Below are 18,367 nucleotides of genomic sequence, written 5' to 3' on the forward strand. Positions count from 1 at the left end.
TGGTGAGCATGGCCATTGCTGCAACTGGCTCCAGGTTGCGGCCCCTAGGGTCTCTCAGCTCATGTTCATGGAAGGCTACTGGAGGATAGAGAGACAGTAGCAGTCCAGGACAACAAGAGATAGTTAGGATACAAGCCAAAGGTTGGGGCAACAAGCAGACGGATAGACAGGAGAATGCACCAAAGGTTGGGGTATCAAGCAGACAGGGATAGTCAAAGAACAAGCCAAGGTCGATAAACAGAATTAGACATAGAGCACCCAGCAAGAAGCACACAGAAAGCACAATATTGATCAACAAGGCTTGCCTTGCAGTGCACAGGTTAATATAAAGTTTCCTGTTAGAGGCTGGGGTGGAGCCCTGCTTGAGGGAAGATTATTTAAAGCATAAAGGTGAATAGCGACCGGTCTCTAAGCTGAACACAACAGAGGTAAGCAGACACACAGACATGAACATCACTGCAGATTCATGACACCATGAGCATTATTGTAAGCCTTACTTTTCTTTGTGTTCTTGGAACTTGAATCTTTAAGCAATTCAGTAGGCACCAAGATCCAGTAATGAACAATGTTGTCCTTTGTATAAGTTAGAACAGGTGCCAGAAATTTTTCCACATTAAAGAATAAGTTTGTTGGAACATCATGTTACATCTTACACCTATATTTATGTCCCAACTTGTGCCCCACTCACCCCCCTCACCCCTTCACCTGTGACAGCAGTCGAAGGGATCCTCTCCTGTGCAGCCGCTGTTACATTTTAAAATCTGCGTGGCTGTGAAGGGCTCTGCCCACTGAGCCACGTCAGTCATTTACAGAGATCTGTGAATGAATAAAGTACAAGTCCCATTCACCACCACTGCAGACAACTAGTCTACTGACACTTCCTCCAGTTTCCAAACTGAAAGCACGTACAGGGGTATGGACAGAAAACCAGAGGAAATGTCTGCAGGGACCTCACATTGCAGCCCTAATCCACTGATCACAGAAGCAATGCTTTTGCTTCTTGCATTTCTTTACAGTTCTGTCTCTGGAATGACATGAAGGAAGTTGCAAGCTGGATGCATAAAGCCTAATGGGCAATTCGGCACAATCTGAGTGAGTACTAATGACCCTGGGAAGTAAGAGACTAACATCAGGGAGTGTACAAGGCTGGGACACAAAAAAGGGAGACTGGAAGGGAATATCTGCGCTAACGTGCTTAAAATATTAAAAAGTTATAAATGACAAGGTCAACTGCAAGCACAGGTTAATAGATAAAAAACCAATAACAATAAAAATACAATTAGTGCAGCGCTATCACTCAAAGAACGTACATAAACATGATCTCAAAATTGATTTAACATTGTGAAAGATAATGTGATAAATGAAAAAAGTGACTTCATCAAAATGACTTCATCAAAAAAAGAAAGCCCATAAGGTATCCAAAGAATAAAAATACACGAAAGAAGAAAAATATATATAAATTCCAGTGTCCCGTCAGATCACATCCAACAGGTGAGGGGTATAACAGATGATTGTGTGCATAGGAAAAAAGACAGCTTCCCCAGATCCTCCGCGTGAAACATCTCCAATACAAAGGATGGAAGCTTACCAAAATGTGGTGGCTTTCAAACGAATGGAAAAGCCAAACAGCGCAGTGGGGAAAACCTTTCCCAGGTGTATCCATAAAGGTGCTGGTGGTCCTGGCATGCTTCAAATCACAACCTCATATCAGGTGCATATGTATAGGAATACAAAGAATCATAGTGTGATACTGTATAAAAGGTGGTTTATTGAATATAAAGGATGCACTCACATGAACACCACTAAAAACAAGCATGTTGTCATAAAATGCTGCGGCAATTGGCATGGACAAACTATCGAGTGGCCAAGGAGCACTGTAACATCACCTCTGGTCCCATCCCACGTGTTTTGTCATAGTATTGACGTCATCAGGGGCGTGGCTATCAGACGTGCACCGCACATAATATAGAAGGCACCTTGTTAATCTTGGGTGATAGAGCAGAATACTACAGATCTAGTATACAGGGAGATGGGTCCCTAACACTGTGTTGCTCTCAAGGAGAGGAGAGAAATACTTAGGGAAGATGACTTATAAGTGATGTGCAATGTGCAGCTTTCACAATTGACAGCTACAGACTATATGGTTAGTATGTATATGTATGCCCCTTTACATGTGCATTTATTATTTTCCCCTGAAATGTGAACTTAGCCTTTACAACCATTAGACAACTGACATGCTAGTGAACAACAGTGCACTATAGTTCCCAAACCTTCAGATGTCCGGTCAGCTCCAATGCATGCATTTTCAGACTTCAAATCAGCCCTCAGATCAAACCCAAACCCTTCAGAAATGCAGGGGTTTTACATACATGCTGCTGTGTTCCAACAAGAGGAGGAAACGTGTGGGCAGGATTCTACCACACACTGGCATCCTCAGCTGCCATTGGGCCTACAGTTTTAATGATGTCAGGGATGTTGGTGGGCAATGGGCAGGCCCAGAGATCTTTCAATTACAGCTAAAGGTGCCACTGAAGATGGCACAGCACATGCTGCGCAGGTTGCTCATTCTGCAATAGTTTGACTCTGAAATACATGCAATACTGGTTTATTTATACATTATTGCTGTTATTGTTGTTTATGCTGCTGTAATTATTTTTTTAACTAAATAGATCATGAGGATTGAAAATACAGTCCTTTATAGAGCACAGTTCCTTGCTGAATTTGTCATTGTGTATAGTATAGAATCTATAAGCTAAAGGTATGTGAAGAATTTTTACTGCATGTTCTCCAGGATAGCCTCAGCAAATCAATTTCTGAAACGCCAGTGATACAATTTAGCAGTGTATTAATTACATAGTTAGTCAGGTTGAAAAACGACACAAGTCCATCTAGTTCAACCAAAAAAAAAAAAACTACAATCCCATATACACAAACCTATACCCACAGTTGATCCAGAGGAAGGTGAAAAACCCAGCAAAGCATGATCCAATTTGCTACAGCAGGGGAACCCCCCCCCCCCAAGAGGTAATCGGATATTCTCTGGATCAACCACATTAACAACTACATTAACAAGCAGAGAATATTTTTATTAAAATAATAAATAGATGCCAAACATGAGGTTACAGGCAGTTTTGTGTAAATGAATTTCATGGCTTTAAACCAGTAATCCTCAAATGGCCCATGGAGCTGGTTATGGTCCAATCAGCCTCTGCATGAGAAGGCCCCAGGGTGTTCTTTTTGCAAACCAAGGGAAGCATCCATAAGCAGAGTGAAAGCAGGTGCCAAGCACTGGAACACAGAAAGTTACAGCACATGTAAATCCATCCCAGGCACTATCAAGCAGAGTAATCTCCTTCCTGATGGAGCACCTATAGTCCCAGCCATGGAGTAATTGGCAGTAGGGTCACGAGACATGAAAATGCCACTGAACACTGTTTGGGGCTTTCCTGATCCCAGTTACACCAATGATGGGGCATTTAACCTTCTGACTGAGATCAAGGTTGCTTGCTAGTTATTTTATGTATGCAGGATACAGTGAGGTCACAGGCTGTGTACATCTGAAAGAGCAGACCCAGTGCAAAAGATGTACATTTCCGTAATTACCATCAGAGAATCTTGTCACAGTTTATTATAAAATATAAGCTAAAGGAAGATTTTCCACTATATGCATCTATTGCTGTTAGAGGCTTCCATATGCAGTATTGAGATTCACGACCTATAGCACTTTGACTAACAGGAGCTTTAGCTGTCTGTTAGCCCTTAGAGAACAGGTCTGCTTAGAGGACTCATATACAGTATGTTTATTACAAATTCAATAATGACTCACAGAGTCATTACTCAATTCCAATAATCACAAGCCAGCCAGGTTTTCCAGTTCAGGCTTGTAAAATTTTAATCATTTAGCCTGTGTGTTCTAGATATTACTGTTCTTTTTTTACTTACCTTCAATATTTATTCCGTTTATTGGTTTAGTAAAAATTAGCCAAAAGCCATGCAATACCTAATGCCGCGTACACACGATCGGAATTCTCGGGGGAAAAAGCTCTGATGGTTTTCCCGACGGGAATTCCGACGGAATTCGGCTCAAGCTGTCTTGCCTACACACGGTCACATCAAATTCCGATCATTTATACCTTGGTGACGTACAACACATACGACGTGACTAGAAAAAGGAAGTTCAATAGCCAGTAGCCAATAGCTTCTGTTTCGTAGTTGAGTCTGAGCATGCGTGATTTTAGGCGTGTTGGAATTGCATACACATGATTGGAATTACCGATAGAAAGTTTTTCCATCGGGAAAATTGAGAACATGCTATCAATTTTTGGCTGGCGGAAATTCGGACAGCTAAATTCCGATGGAGCATACACACGGTCGCATTTTTCGATGAAAAGCTCTCATCTGTATTTTTCTGGCCGGAATTACAATCGTGTGTACGCGGCATAACAGTCAAAATTGCATGGTGCAGGTCATAAAAAGAGCTTGGAAGACATTGGACAGCATCTTCTACTAATGAGAATAGACTCAAAATCAACTTTTTTTTTGAATATTGTGATTTTATGTGTTTATTAGCCAGCTAACCATAGACAAATGTGACAGATTAGTAAACCAGTAATAAATAAATACACTTATAAGCTTACTTCTACTTCTGGAGCCAGACAAAAGGAATAAAAGACACCCAAAACATAGCATGTATACTATGACACATTAGGCAACCCAAAATAGCCAGATAGCATACACATACAGGCAAATAGTAAATAGCCTCTTCAGGTGCCACTCAATCCTATTTTCAAGAACATGAAAAGTAATTTTTTTGTAATATGGTTCCTTTTGAACTTGGGGGTAAATCATTAAATAAGTAAACAAAACAAGCACAACATTGCATCTGTGGCCAATAGTAAATCAAGTTTAGCCTCTCAAATTACCTGAAAGAAAAACAAGAATTCTGTCTGTGTGAGAAGGGACTTGTGTGCTTATTTTCTAACCATATCTACACTATATGACCAACAGGAGTATTTTGGGATCCAAACCGAGAGTCAAATCACAGAGCCTATCAGCCACCACCGTCACCCAGAAGAGCTTAATGAAGGGGCATGTCCATACCATATGTAGAAAAGAACCTGTAGAGAAGTGGCAATGTGTACCAGAAGGATCATTCAAATGGGAAATAGCAGCCAGAGGTTGCATGGTAAAATAAGCTTCTCTTGAGAAACTTAAATTGTATAAACCAATCCCTAGTGGAGATCATATTGGTAAGATAGTGGCTGGTGCAGATTTCCCATAATTCTTCATCCAAGTCATCATTCTGTTTTTGATAAGTGTAGCACCCTCTACCTGGTATAGGTGCTAGAGTGAGATTTTTATGTAGGGCAAGTAAATTTAAGCAGGCCTAGCTAAAAGCTAGGCCTGTTTGTTTTGATCTGTGGGGCTGGGAGTGGCTCAGAGCAAGCTGGAGACTCACAGAGAGCATAATCTATTGGTTATCTTCCTTCTGCTTATAGAGGCTTCTAGAAAGAAGGAGGGAAAGAAGGGTGGAGCTGTTTGGGGTGTTCTAAGGAGACCTGACCAATCCCCAACCTGGATTGGCAGGGGGGAGACCTCCTTAAATATCTAAAGTCGACCCAGCTGGGGAGGAGTTGTTTGGGTGAAAGAACTGGAGATGGAGTATTAGTCTGTCAGGGCTTTTGGGGAAGCTCCCTACTCCTGGGGGGGGGTGACCTTGGGCCAAGGTTCCTGCTACCCAGTTGCCCCAACTGATGCTGGGACAGACACTTGCACCAATCCTGAAAGTCGGGAACTGTTCACTATGTGCTGTCACCCATGGCAACCACGCTGGGTAACCATGCCTATGGATTACAAAGGGCCGGGTCATTGATTGGGGTTCCCCCAGAGTGCAGGCCAAGTTTGGGTCCCTGGAGAGGTTGGAGGAGTGGTCATTCCCTTGTGAAAGTTCTGAAGAGGAGTGGGAGACCAGGGAATCCCAAGTCCTTGATGGTGGACATTTGGGTGAGGTTTGTTTCAGCATTTAACTCTTTTACGGAGTATTTTTGTCCGAGGAGGGGCCCCTCCCATCAGGAACTGCAGAAGAGAACTGTCCATGATGTATATGCGTTGTTTTTCCCTATTGTTTCTGTTAGCAGGTTATAACCCCTTCTGACAGAACAAGAAGAAAAAAAATGTGTGTGCCCTTTGTTTATATTTCTGTTGGTAGGTTATAACCCCCTCTCAACAGAAATGGTGTACAGTGTATAGTATAGTATAGGCCTGAGCATGGGATGTACTATATTTTTCTTGTTTTCTCTTAGGGTCCTTTGGGATGGGACAGCTGTCCATCCCCTCCAGCTGGAGTCAAGGTTTTCTGCAGACAGAGTATCTTTACCTAGGGAGAGATTGTCATGGATCCGCAGGAATGTTTGTCTGTCAGCTTACCTCTCCATGTGTTCAGCTTAAGTGACCAGCTGCCCTTCACCTGGCTGCTTAAAGTGGTGTTCTGCTTAAAAAAAAAAAAATTACAAACAGTGGCGTAACTAGAACCTTCAGGGCCCCGATGCAAGAAACCATGAAGGGCCCCCCTGACAGGGCCCTTTACTCCGAGTTTGGTGGCGGAACAACAGGACCCGGTTGCAAGTGGGTGGCTACATGTAAAGGAACCAATTTCTCCATTTGCCACCGCTTCTCCACCTCTCCCTTGCACAGGCATTCAGCGGCTGCAGGGGGAAAATGGAGAGACGGGTTCCTCTATGTCGGTGTTTCTCAAGCTTTTTCCAGTCAGGGCACCCTTTAAGTACATCCCTAGGTGAATGGGGCTGCATTGCAACCACCCTGCAACTGTGTGCATTGCATGCAGTTGCAGCATAGTGATGATGCATTTAGGGGTTGTAAACCCTCGTGTTTTTTCACCTTAATCCATCCTATGTATTAAGGTGAAAAAACACCTGGCAGTCACCGGAACCCCAGCCCCCACCTTTTTACTTACCTGAGCCCTGGAACTTCACCAGGTGGAGATGCGCTCTTCCTTTGGCCAGGGTTTCTCGGCTCCTGATTGGATAGATTGATAGCAGCTCAACCATTGGCTCCCACTGCTGTTAATAAAATCCAATGAGGCGAGCGTCAGGGGCGCCTGCAAGGTAACCCCCCCCCCCCGGGAGAGCGCTTCTCCTAGGGGGTTGTCTGATAAGAGGAGGAGCCACGAGAGCCACCGAGGGACCCCAGAATACAAGGTTCGGGGCCACTCTGTGCAAAACGAGCTGCACAGTGAGGGTAAGTATAACATGTTTGTTATTAAAAAAAAAAAAAAAGCAAAACCTTTACAATCACATTAAGGGATTAAAACAGGTGGTCAGGAGGCAACATATTGCCCCTTTACCAGCTGTCAAATGCCTCTGAAAAGCGATCTGAGCACAGATCGCTTTTCAGAGTAATAGCATTTTTTTTGCTGCTACTTTGAACAAGCAAGAAAAAAAAAACTGTTCTGATTGTACACATATGGGGTAGGGCTGGGGAAAAAAATCGATTTGAATCTTGAATTGAGTTGAGAGGTCAAATCGATTAAAATTTTCAGCAAATAGTTTTTTTTCAGATATTTATTTTTTCACCAGGATCAGTGCTGACACCGCACCGGTCCTGAGGAGCTGCGGGCAGGAGTTTTTAGGTCCGAGGCCGGACCTGCGGACTAGGACGAAGCCACGGCCTCACCTAAAAACTCCTGCCCGCAGCTCCTCAGGACTGGCGCGGTGTCCATAAAAAAAAAACTGGATTCGATTTGTGAATTGAGTTTTTTTTTTTTAAATGACAACATTTTTTTTTTTTTAGAAAATCGCCCAGCTCTAATATGGGAAGGGGGGGCAGGATTAAACGCAGATACATAAAATGTGCATAAATACATCTAAACAGCGGTGGCTGGTGCTCAAAATTTTTGGGGGGCACAAAATTTTTTTATAAACCAAATCATCAAATGCAGCCACTGTGCCGTCAAACGCTGCCACTGTACCCTCAAATGCAGCCACAGTGCCCAAACGCTGCTACTGTGCCCAACAAACGCTGCCACTGATGGCACAGAGGCAGCGTTTGATGGCACAGTGGCAGCGTTTGATGGCACAAACGCTGTCATTGTGCCATCAAATGCTGTCACTGTGCCATCAAACGCTGCCACCGTGCCATCAAACACTGCCACCATGCCCATTTAACGCTGCCATTGTGCCATTAAAGACTGCCACTGTGCCCATTTAACGCTGCCACTGTGCCATCAATTGCAGCCACTGTGCCATCAAAAGCTGTCACTGTGCCATCAAACACTGCCACTGTGCCATCAACTGCAGCCACTGTGCCCATTTAACGCTGCCACTGTGCCCTCAAACACTGCCACTGTGCCATCAAACGCTGCCACTGTGCCCTCAAATGCTACAACTGTGCCATTAAACGCTGCCAATGTGCCATCAAATGCTGCTAGTGTGTCCTTGAATGCCGCCAGTGTGCCCCCCTGCCCGCTCGCCATCTACACACATGCACATACACATACACGCACACATGCACATACACATGCACACACATACACGCATACATACACACACACACACAAATGCACACACACATACACACACACACAAATGCACACACACATAAAGTCTGTTCAAAAACGGCAGTGCTTTATCTTACCTCTTCCTGCCGGGTACTGCACTGTAGGGGGAGACAAAGAGCACACACTGCTTTCACTTTAGTTACAAGCAGTGTGATGACTCTGAGCTCCCCGCACAGTGCCGATTACACGTCGGCTGAAGATCGGGGAGCTCGGTCACAGCCGCCCGCTCCTTCAGATATACAGGGGGCCCTCAAGGCCCCCCGCAGCACGGGGCCCGGTCGCCTTGGCGATCGCAGCGACCCCTATAATTCCGCCACTGATTACAAATACTGCAGCTGCTGACTTTTAATAACCAGACACTTACCTGGCACAAGGTCAAGCGATGCAGGTGATCAAAGCCCTGCTCGTCTCCCCCCTGCATTGTAACTGTGGGTGCCTGGCTGTGGCCTGGCCACAGCTGGGCACCCACTGCACATGCGCGAGCGGCGCCGCACGCCGTGATTAGCCACGCCATCATCTGGGACCTGTGACGTGTCCCAGATGATTGACAAGAGGGAGGGGCAGAGCTGATCTCCCTTCCTGCGCCGAGGGAAGTGACATCAAGAGCCCAGGCACTGAAGGTGGCAGACTACAGGCATTTAGAGGTGAGTAAAAAAAAGAAAAAGAAAAAAAAAAATTTTTTATGCATATAAAGGACATTTTTTTTTTAGGGTGGAACTCCACTTTAAGTAATCTCTCCTCAAAGCATGACTCCACCTCAACCCCTATCAGGGAACTCTATATCAACCACTTCAGCACCACCATATATATATATATATATATATATATATATATATATATATATATATATATATATATATGTCTACAATAGAGATTCACATTTAGTCTTTGGGAAGGGTATCATAACATTTGTCAAACAAAAATAAGGACGTAGTAGCTCTTCATTTAAAACATACGCTATGGCCTGCAAACCAGCCGGTACCATTTATGTAGATTTAAATATAATAAGCACTAGTTGGTGTACCCAATCAAGCTACCTGATGTCCTTTTTTCCCACAAATAGAACTTTCTTTTGGTGGTATTTGATCACCTCTGCGGTTTTTATTTTTTGCGCTATAAACAAAAAAAGACTGATCATTTTGGAATTTTTATTGTTACTGCGACATTGCAGAGGACAGATCGGACACTTTTGCAACTATTTTGGGACCATTGACATTTATACAGCGATTAGAGCTAAAACTAGCCACTGATTATTGTATAAATTAAAGGGTTAAATGTGTTCCCTCAGTGTGTTCTAACTGTAGGGGAGGTGGGCTTACTAGAACATGACAGAGATCAATGCTCCCGACCTAGGCAGAACAGGGAAGTGCCTTGTTTACATCCCCCCGTTCTGCCTCTCCGTGTCACGATCCCTTAACGTGCGCGCACCTGCTAACCTGCGATGACGGAGGGATGTACGAGTATGCCCATTTGTGCATCCGTGCCATTGTCGTGCAGCGGTCTACCTGTGCATTGCAAGCCAGCCCTGCTTATCAATATTGTGTTTGGCTTCCGTTTTCTCCTTGCTGTGTGTTCTACATCTGATCCTAGTTACCGATCTTGGCTTGTTCTTGACTGTCCTTGTCTGCTTCATATCCTGACCTAGTCGTGTCCCCTTGACTATCCTTACCTGCTTGTTGCCCTGACCTTTGGCTATCTCGTGACTATCTGACTATCTCATGACTATCCTTTGTTGTCGCAGTCTGCTGCTTCCTCTCTACCTTCCTGTAGTCTACCGTGAGCTGGGAGGACCTGGGGGTTGTGACCTGGAGCCAGACTAAATCCATCCTCACCACTAGAGGCCTCTGGTGAACATCCGCTGGCTCTTAGATTCCGTGCTCTGGGAAATTTCATGCTCTAGCTCCCACTGTGATCTGTGTTGGTGCTCCAGGATACCTGCTCTCCTTAATCTCCTAGAGCTCCATCTGCAGCAGTCAGCCGTAGGGTCCACTACCTTGCGGTGCAATCTTGACCCCAACAAGGTGCATCTGTCACCTGGACTCAGGTGACCTGACAGTTTGATCAGCCGTGGACCCGGCTGATGTGCCGCTACCCGCAGATGATCCATTGCAGAGCATAGTCCACAGACTTGAGACCCAGGAATTGAATCAGACTCAGCTGATGCGATTCCTCCAGGATCTGGCTTCGAGCAGCTTAAGTCCTCCTTGGGAACCCCAAGTCAGCAACTTCAATTACAACCGGTGACTGTACCTATTCCAGTCGCAGTTGCAGCCACACATTCACTACAACTGCCAGCTCCATCCCCTTTCTCTGGGGACTCCAAGGCCTGCAGGGAGTTGTCAATGCACCATCATTTTGAACTCCAGCCTCAAAACTTCCCCATGGGAGAAGAATGATCCTGTGGTTTTGCAGACTGTCCAACTTCTTGAAGCTCTTTCAAAACATCTTCAAGGAACTGGCTTGGGTTTCTTCAGCTGGCCAGTGCTCTTTTACATCTTCGCCAAGAATCTTCAGTGGGACAATATACTCTTCAGTTTTTTATCCTTACAGCGGAGTTGAGCTGGCCAGTGCTCTTTTACATCTTCGCCAAGAATCTTCAGTGGGACAATATACTCTTCAGTTTTTTATCCTTACAGCGGAGTTGAGCTGGAACAATGAGGCCCTAGTTGCAACCTTTTTACATGGCCTCTCTGACCGAGTGAAAGACGAATTAGCAGGAAGAGCCATCCCCGCCGGTCTGGACGATGTCATTTCCTTGTGTAACCAGATTGATATTCATTTTAAGGAGAGGTCGCTAAAAAAAAGGCGACAGCACTTCCTGGGTCCTGTCGCCCCGTGAAGCATCTTCTGCCTGCTGAGGAACCTATGCAGCTGGATCGGACCAGGCTAACCCCCAAAGAATGTGATAGGCACAGAACTCTTGGCTTGTGTCCCTATTGTGGGGGCCAGGGTTAATTGGTGACTCCCGCTCACTTCATCCGGGGAAACGTTTGGGTCTAATACATCTGGAAGGTGGAGTATTGGACCCATAAACATCACTTTCTCATCTTCTTCTTCCGGTGTTCCTTCATGTAGGCACTTCCCCTCAATCGATGTTTGCATACCTGGATTCTGGGGCTGCTGGCAATTTTATGGACTGGAGAACTGCTTCTTCCATGAAGCTTACCCTTTTGCCCCTCACTACGCCACTGGTAGTCTCGGCAATTAATGGCATTGTTCTCCCAGGGGGCCCTATCTACTTCCAGAATCTCCTGTGGCAGCAGGCAGGTAAAATCACCTGGTTGTATCCAGGATGGAAAATATGTATGCCCTAGATTCAGGCTTTATGCGGACTTGTACAACTAGAGGGGAGTGCTGGGAGTCCTATAGAGGAAGAGTTAATGAGCCCAGCTGAAGTAAGTGGGCTCATTAAGACCTCTACAAAAAACCCCAGCATGCTTAGGGAGATGCTCCATCCTGGAACCAGTTTTGTGTTTGTGTAGACTGGGGAGTGTGACACCTGTTCTCTGCGGTGAGTTAACGCCTGTGTGGCAAACCTCTACAACAGAGACAGAGACAGGGACTGGTGCAGCACAAGGCTGCACTCAGTTGTTAGACAGGGAATCTATGTGTGTAATTAGAGGTCAAGCTGACCAGGATTTATTTTCATGTTTTTTTTTTTGTTTGGCTGTTATTTTTTTCACTGCATGTAGCATAAATAAACCGCACCTTTTGTTTTTTCCACCTACAACGCTGTCTGCTGTGCCTGATTTTGTGTTGTGAACCCATCCAGGGGGTCACACACACCCGCTGCCAAGCTAACCCCTCACAGTTGGTGGAGAAGGTGGGCAGTTTTTTTTTTTTAAGGCCAGCATGGAGGAGATACTGAGACAGTTGGCTCTAGCAAATACAAATCAGCAGCAAACAAATGCGGGTTTACAAAAGAGCCTTGCAGCCCAGCAGCAGACAAATGCAACTTTGCAGCAGAGTCTGGAAGCTCAGCAACAAGCCCAGCAGCAATCTGAAGCCCGCTTCATAGACCTGTTGCAGAAGCAAGAGCAGAGTTTTCAACAGCAAATAGAGACATTAATACAGCAACGTCCGCAGACCAATGAGGCAAGTGGTTACACTAATACCGCATCCTTTGGTGTGAGCCGTTTACTGACAAGAATGACTGGAGAGGATGATCCGGAGGTGTTTTTGACCACATTTAAAAGGACTGCTGAAAGGGAAAAGTGGCCTAAGGAGCAGTGGGCTGGACTGGTGGCCCCTCTGTTAACTGGGGAATCGCAGAAAGCTTATTATGACCTAGAGCCTGACCAAGCAAAAGACTATGTGGTGCTAAAAACAGAAATATTGGCACGGCTGGGTGTCACCCTGGCCGTCCGGGCTCAGGGTGTGCATAATTGGACTTTTCAGGTTGGAAAACCCCCCAGGTCTCAAATGTATGATCTCATTCACCTGAGCAGGAAGTGGCTGCAGCCAGAGACTTTGACCGCACCAAATATTGTGGAACGTGTTGTTATGGATCGTTTCCTGAGAGCTCTTCCTACTGGCATCCAAAAATGGGTAAGCCATGGAGACCCAGGAAATGCAGATAAACTTGTGGATCTGGTTGAGAGGTACTTGGCTACAGAGAACCTGACCACCTCTTCCAGGGACTCACTGACTTTCCACCCTAAGACCAGATCATCCCCAGTGGCAGGTAAGATGACTCCAAGGGGTGAGGGTGGAGGGAGTGAGAGGGTGGGAGTTCTACCTAAGGTCTGGCGGGAGCAGACTGGGAAGCCCAGGCTGCAAGAGGCAGCGAAAAAGATTATTTGCTACCGCTGCCGGCAAGAGGGACATATTGCAGCCAATTGCCCAGTTGTGGATGAGCCTATGCAATGTGACTTTGTAAGGGAGAGACGTCAGTCGCTGTTTGCGACAGTTGCGTGCACTGCCATTCGGGGACCTGAGAAACATTTATGTAAAATGTGTATTAATGGTAGAAATGTTGATGTGTTGCTGGATTCAGGTAGCCTGGTAACATTGATAAAAGCTGAATTAGTTACTACAGAGGTCTCTGGGAAGAACAAGGTGGCTGTTATTTGTGTGCATGGGGACACCTGAGAGTATCCTGTAACTTCAGTGTTTTTTGAGACCCCCAAAGGTAACCTCTCTCATCAGGTGGGTTTAGTGTCTCACCTACCACATGATGCTATTGTGGGAAGGGATTTTCCAAAGTTCTGGGAACTCTGGGATTGTCCTGAGCCCCCCACTGGTGCCCCTATAGACCAGGAAGATGACCAGAATTCCTCTGGGAGTGGTGAGGACTCTCCTGAATTTCCCTTGTCGGTATTGGCGGGGGAAACTCGAGAAACTGGGGAGGAGCCAACATCCTCAGATGAAAACATGCCGTCTGTGGAGTTTTCGGATCTTGAGGTTCACAGGGAAAATTTTGCCACAGAACAGTTAAAAGACCCCACCCTAATAAAGGCACAGGAAAATGTGGTGAAAATAGATGGCGAGTTAGTGAACCCAGATAAGACTTGCACTTACCTGTACTTCACTATGGAAAGGGACCTGCTGTATCGAGTGGCTCAAAGGGCAGAAGAAACCATTGAGCAACTTGTGGTGCCCAAACCTTACAGGAAGTTGGTGTTAGAATTGGCCCATGGGCACATTCTGGGAGGTCATCTGGGGACCGAGAAAACCAGAGAGAGGGTATTGCAGAGATTCTATTGGCCTGGGGTCATGAAGGAAACAGAAAATTATTGTTCCTCCTGCCCTGTGTTACATTTCCGTAACCCGCTGGTACCTCTTCCTATCATTGAGGTCCCCTTTGAGAAGATCGCAATGGATTTGGTAGGTCCGATAATGAAGTCCGCTAGGGGGCATAGTACATTTTGGTTATATTGGACTATGCCACCCGTTATCCGGAAGCAATTCTTCTTCGAAATACCTCGGCCAAAACCATAGCCAAAGAGCTATCTCTTGTTTTTAGCCGCGTGGGTATTTGTAAGGAACTGCTTACGGACCAAGGTACACCCTTTATGTCCCGGGTTATGAAAGAACTATGCAAGTTGTTCAAAGTGACACAATTGCGTACATCTGTGTATCACCCCCAAACAGATGGGTTGGTTGAAAGATTCAACAAAACCCTAAAACAAATGTTAAAGAAGATGGTGGATAGAGATGGAAATAATTGGGACTGTATAATACCCTATCTGATGTTTGCCATTAGGGAGGTACCCCAATCCTCTACGGGTTTCTCACCCTTCGAGTTGCTCTATGGGAGACACCCAAGAGGGCTGCTGGATATCGCCGAAGAAACTTGGGAAAATGAGAGTTCTCCTCACAGGAGTGTGATTGAGCATGTCGCCCTGATGCAAGATAGAATTGCACAGGTAATGCCAATCGTAAAGGAACATTTGACCCAAGCGCAGTTAGCACAGCAGAGAGTGTACAACCGTGGGGCCAAGACCCGTACTTTTTCCCCGGGGGATAGGGTCTTGGTGCTAGTCCCTACGGTTGAAAGCAAATTTCTGGCCAAGTGGCAAGGTCCATACGAAGTAATTGAAAAAATTTGTGAGGTGAACTACAGGGTTAGACAGCCAGGAAGGCGAAAGCCAGAACAGATCTATCACGTGAATCTGCTGAAACCCTGGAGGGATAGGGAATCCCTAGTCGCAGAGACTTTGTCACAAGCCCAGTCTGATTGCTTAGTTCCTGAGGTTGGAATAGCAGTCACCTTATCGAAACCCCAACAACAGGAGGTTAAAGAGTTTGTACTTTGTAACAAAGAGATTTTCTCTGAGCTGCCGGGACACACATCTGGCGTAGAGCATGACATTATCACCCCGCCAGGAGAAAGGGTAAAACTAAAACCTTATAGAATACCAGAGGCCCGACGGGAGGCAATACGTGGGGAGGTTCAAAGGATGCTGGAATTGGGTGTGATAGAGGAGTCCCAGAGTAACTGGTCCAGTCCTATCGTACTAGTGCCCAAACCTGATGGGAGCTGGCGGTTTTGTAACGATTTTCGACAATTGAATAAAGTTACAAAATTTGACACCTACCCCATGCCGCGTATAGATGAGTTGATTGACCGGCTGGGAACAGCCCGATATATGACAACTCTTGATCTCACCAAAGGGTATTGGCAAATTCCCCTGGCCGAGTCGGCCAAGGAGAAAACTGCGTTTGTAACCCCAGATGGGGCATTCCAATATAAGAGAATGTCGTTTGGGTTACAGAATGCACCGGCAACATTCCAGCGGAAAATGGATAAGATTCTGAGGCCCTATCAGAAATATGCTGCAGCTTACCTGGATGATGTGATTATCAATAGCACAGACTGGGTCTCACATTTGCCAAAAGTACAAGCAGTCCTAGACTCTATCCGGGAAGCTGGGTTTACGGCCAATCCAAAGAAGTGTACCATTGGACAGGAGGAGGCCAAATATCTTGGGTACACTATTGGGAGGGGGGTGATAAAACCCCAAGTCAATAAAGTCGAGGCCATACAGAGTTGGCCACGTCCCAACAGCAAGAAACAGGTACGAGCCTTTCTGGGAATCGCTGGCTATTATCGACGATTCAGTCCCCATTTTGCTTCTCAGGCTGTGCCCCTCACCAACCTGACAAAAGGGAAAGAGTCTGTCTGGTCCCCAGAGGCTGAAGAAGCATTTCAGTCCTTAAAAACAGCCTTATGTAGCCAGCCAGTGTTGTACTCACCAGACTTCTCTAAGGACTTCGTTGTACAAACTGATGCATCAGACGTTGGGTTAGGAGCAGTGTTATCCCAGGTCTGGAACGGGGAAGAGCACCCAGTCATTTACATCAGCAGGAAGTTGAAGTCCCATGAGGTAAATTACGCCACGATTGAGAAGGAATGTTTAGCAGTGAAGTGGGCTCTAGATTCCCTTTGGTACTATCTGCTAGGTAGGCACTTTGACCTGGTGACTGATCACGCTCCTTTAAAGTGGATGGCTCAAAACAAGGAGACCAATAGAAGGGTAAATAGGTGGTTCCTGGCCCTACAGGAATTTAACTTTACAGTTAAGCATCGCCCTGGTGTTAAAATGGGGAGTGTGGATGCTTTGTCTCGGATACATGCGTGTCTGACTGCTTGTGTTACAACCCCAAGGTTGAAACAAGAGGGGGGGTATGTGGCAGCAGGCAGGTAAAATCACCTGGTTGTATCCAGGATGGAAAATATGTATGCCCAAGATTCAGGCTTTATGCGGACTTGTACAACTAGAGGGGAGTGCTGGGAGTCCTATAGGGGAAGAGTTAATGAGCCCAGCTGAAGTAAGTGGGCTCATTAAGACCTCTACAAAAAACCCCAGCATGCTTAGGGAGATGCTCCATCCTGGAACCAGTTTCGTGTTTGTATTGACTGGGGAGTGTGACACTTGTTCTGTGCGGTGAGTTAACGCCTGTGTGGCAAACCTCTACAACAGAGACAGAGACAGGGACTGGTGCAGCACAAGGCTGCACTCAGTTGTTAGACAGGGAATCTATGTGTGTAATTAGAGGTCAAGCTGACCAGGATTTATTTTCATGTTTTTTTTTTGTTTGGCTGTTATATTTTTCACTGCATGTAGCATAAATAAACCGCACCTTTTGTTATTTACTTATCCAGGATGTGTTTTGCAAGAAATCAGCTGAGGTGCTTTCTCCTCACAGGTTCTTTGACTGTGCTATTGACCTTGTTCCCGGAGCAACTCTGCCCAGGGGTCATACCTACCCTCTGTCCATCCCAGAGACCCAGGCCATGTCAGAGTATGTTGGCAAGAATCTAGAGAGAGGTTATATCATGAAATCCTCATCACCTGCAGGAGCAGGGTTCTTTTTCATTGCCAAAAAGGATTGTACCTATCGAGGTTTAAATGCGATGACTATCAAAAATCGATACCCCTTACCCTTAATATCTTATCTATTCGACAGGTTGAAAGATGCCTCCATTTTTTACCAAGTTGGATATCAGAGCTGCATACAATCTGATTTGGATACGGGAAGGTGACGAATGGAAAACAGCGTTTAACATTAGAGACGGCATTACGAATACTTGGTTATGCCTTTTGGTTTGTGTAATGCCCCAGCTGTGTTCCAAAACGTTGTCAATGAAATCTTCAGGGAAAAGCTGTATCAGTTTGTTGTCATCTACCTGCATGACATTCTCATCTTTTCAGAAAATCTGCTTGTCCACAGAAACCATGTCCGCACTGTACTCCAGCGCCTTAAAGAGAATAATCTGTATGCCAAGCTGGAGAAATGTTCTTTTGACTATTCTGAGGTCCTGTTTCTGGGATGTTTTGTCTTGAGTTTGGGTCTTTGTATGGATCCTGGAAAGGTCTTGCCCATTACGAACTGGCTTCTTCCTGCTATGCTCAAGGCCATACACCGCTTTCTTGGGTTCACAAATTATTATAGGCAGCTCATTAGGAATTACTCTACCATTGCTGCACCTATTATCGCCTTGACCAAGAAGGGTGCGAATGCCAAGGACTAACCCCCTGAAGCTGTCTCTGCATTTCAAGACCTGAAACAGGCCTTTGTTTCTGGAACTCTTTTGAGAAGACCTAATCCTGAGGATCCATTTTTTATTGAAGTGGACGCTTCTTCAATGGGGGTGGGAGCTGTGCTTCTTTAAACCTTTGAGAAGAGACGTCAACCATGTGCATTCTTCTCCAAACAAAATTCTCAGGCAGAGAGAAATTTTGCTATTGGTGATTGGGAACTTCTTGGAATTAAATTGGAGTTAGAGGAGTGGCATCATCTCTTGGTGGATTCTCCTCACTCCATAATGATTTTTACTGATCATAA

The sequence above is a fragment of the Lithobates pipiens genome, unplaced genomic scaffold, assembly GCF_037356315.1.
Source record: "Lithobates pipiens isolate NorthernLeopardFrog02 unplaced genomic scaffold, aLitPip1_a1.2 Scaffold_3, whole genome shotgun sequence".
Classification (NCBI taxonomy): Eukaryota; Metazoa; Chordata; class Amphibia; order Anura; family Ranidae; genus Lithobates; species Lithobates pipiens.